The 2,929-nt window shown below is 47.2% G+C and overlaps 1 non-coding gene across 1 annotated transcript; it reads right to left on the reverse strand.

Moving 5' to 3' along the window:
* Positions 1–293: 293 nt before the first annotated feature.
* Positions 294–431, reverse strand: LOC119939750. The gene has a single exon (XR_005454714.1). It is a non-coding gene; the product is annotated as a small nucleolar RNA SNORA7 (small nucleolar RNA).
* Between the last annotated feature and the right edge of the window lie 2,498 nt (positions 432–2,929).

Below are 2,929 nucleotides of genomic sequence, written 5' to 3' on the forward strand. Positions count from 1 at the left end.
AGCTCCACAGAAACCAGCCTCTTGAAGGTCACCAATGATCTCCTTTCTGCCAAATCCAGTAGCCTCTTGTCTTGTCTTATGCTATCCAGTTGTCTCCGACCCATAGCGATGCCATGAACACATGTCTCCCAATATGCCCCACCTCCACCTGCAATCGTTCTAGTAGTGTATCCACGGAGTTTTCTTGGTAAAAATACAGAAGTGGTTTACCATTGCCACTTCCATGCAGGGAACATGAGTCTCCACCCTCGAATCTCTCCCGAACCGATGCTGCCCAGCATAGGGGAGTCTGGACTTGTAGCAGATTGCCTTCCACTCGCTAGCCACTGGCCAAGCTAGGAATGGAATGGGTAAACCTCTTCTTGACTCTCTCTCCCATAGTCGAGACTGGTAGAGTACTTAAAACTCTCCAGGTGCGACCCTGAGAGGGTAATGGCCTCTTCTCCACCCTAATCCTCCCTGACCTCTCAGCTGTCTTTGGCACTGTCGACCACCCCCTTCTCCTGGACACATTATCCAACCTCGGCTTCATTGACACTGTCTTCTCTTGGTTATCCTCCTACCTGTCTAGCCACTTATTCTCAGTCTCTTTCGCAGGCTCCTCCTCTGCCTCCCATCCTCTAACTGTGAGTGTCCTTCAAGTTTCAGTTCTGGGTCCCCTTTTCTCCATCTACAAACACTCCCTTGGAAACCTCACTCACTCACACAGCTTCAACTGTTACCTCTATGCTGATGACACCCTAATCTACACCTTGACACCCTGATCTCTCTCCTCTCTGCAGTCTCGCATTTCCTCCTGCCTTCAAAACATCTCTACCTGGGTGTCCTCCTGCCTTCAAAACATCTCTATCTGGGTGTCCTCCTATCACCTCAAACTTAATATGGCTAAAATTGAACATCTTATCTTCCCACCCAAACCCCGTGCTCCCACTCAGTTTCCCATCACTGTTGATGGCACCTCCATCCTTCCTGTCTCATAAGTCCATAAGCTTAGCATTATTCTTGATTCCTCTCTCTTGTTCAACCAACATATTCAAGCCATCACTAAATCCTATCAGTTATACCTTCACAACATCACCAAAATCGAAGCTTTCCTTCCATCCAAACTGCTACAACATTAATGCAAGCACTTATCCTACCCCGCCTTGATTATTGTATCAGCTTCCTTACTCATCTCCCTGGCTCCTGTCTCTCCCCACTCCAGTCCATACTCCATTCTGCTGCCTGGAACATTTTCCTTCAGAAACTTTCACATCATGTTTCCCCACGTCAAAGGATCTCCACATTAAAGAAAAACTCACCATTGGCTTTAAAGCACTTAATCACCTTACCCCATCTAAATCACCTCACTACTCTCCTACTACAACCTAGTCCACACACGTCACTCCTCTAATGCTAACCTTCTTACTGTAGCTCGATCTCATCTATCTCACTGCCGACCTCTTCCCCACGTCCTATCTCTGGCCTGGAACAACCTCCTTCCTCATATCAGAAAGATAATTGCTCTCCCCCACCTCAAAGCCTTATTAAAGCACTCCTCCCCCAAGAAGCCTTCCCTGACAAAGCCCAACTTTCCTTTTCTCACACTCTCTTCTGCATCACCCTGATTTGCTCCCTTCATTCATCCTCCCTCCCATCCCCACAGCACATATGTATGTATATAGCTGTATTTATCTGTAATTTATTTATTTATGTATATTCATGTATGTCTCCGCTCTAGACAGTGAGCTTATTGTGGGCAGGGGGAAATCTGTCTGTTGATATAGTGTAATCTCCCAAGTGCTTAGTACAGTGCTTTGAACACCACAAACACTCAAATATGATTGAATGAATGAATACTTAATAAAGCGCTCTGCATTTAGGTGGCACTCAATAAATACCTTTGATTGACTGACTGATTGAAAAACCTTCATTACTGCTATTTCATGGAGCACACTGGGGTCAGACAACTCCCTCCCCCTGATCTCTTCTGGAAGGAAAGGGTCCCAGCAGCAGCAGGGGGTTCCCCCCATAAACCATCCTCTGGCCTGTTCAGTCCCTCAAGTAGAATTTAGAGAATCTGCCTTATTGTTGATATCCTGGTAAGCACCCATTCCCCACTCTGGAAAATGGGGATTCAATACCTGTTCTCCCTCCTACTTAGACTGTGAGCCCCATGTAGGACCTGATGGTCTTGTAGCTACCCCAGCGCTTAGTACAGTTCTCCCTAACAGCCATCTTCAACCATTCACTCTCCAATAGCTTCTTCCCCTCTGCCTTCAAACATGCCCATGTCTCCCCTATCCTAAAAACCCTCTGTTGACCCCACAGCTCCCTTCTACCATTCCTCTCCATACTCTTTGAGTATTTGTCTACACCCACTGTCTCAAATTTTTCTTCTGTCCTGGACCTCCTCCAATCTGGCTTCCATCCCATTCACTCCACGTAAGTTACCCTCTCAAAGGCCACCAGTGATCTCCTTCTTGCCAAATCCAGTAGCCTCTACTCCATCCTAATCCTCCTCAACCTCTCAGCTGCCTTTGACACTTTGGACCACCCCCTTCTCCTGGAAATGTTATCTAACCTTGGCTTCACTGGCTCTCTCCTCTCCTGTTTCTTGTCTTACCTCTCTGGTCCTTCCTTCTCAGTCCCTTCGTGGGCTCCTCCTCTGCTTCCCATCCACAAATTGTGGGGGTCCCCCAAGGTTCAGTACTGGGTCCCCTTCTATTCTCCATCTACATTCACTCCCTTGGAGAACTCATTCATTCCCATGGCTCTAACTACCATCTCTATACAAATAATACCCAAATCTATGTCTCCATCCCCAGTCTCCCTCCCTTTCTGCCATCTCGCATTTCCTCCTGCCTTCAAGACATCTCTACTTGGATGTCCTCCCATCACATGTCCAAAACAGAGCTCCTTATCTTCCCAACCAAACCCTTTTGTCTCC

The sequence above is a fragment of the Tachyglossus aculeatus genome, chromosome 17, assembly GCF_015852505.1.
Source record: "Tachyglossus aculeatus isolate mTacAcu1 chromosome 17, mTacAcu1.pri, whole genome shotgun sequence".
In the NCBI taxonomy this organism is placed as follows: Eukaryota; Metazoa; Chordata; class Mammalia; order Monotremata; family Tachyglossidae; genus Tachyglossus; species Tachyglossus aculeatus.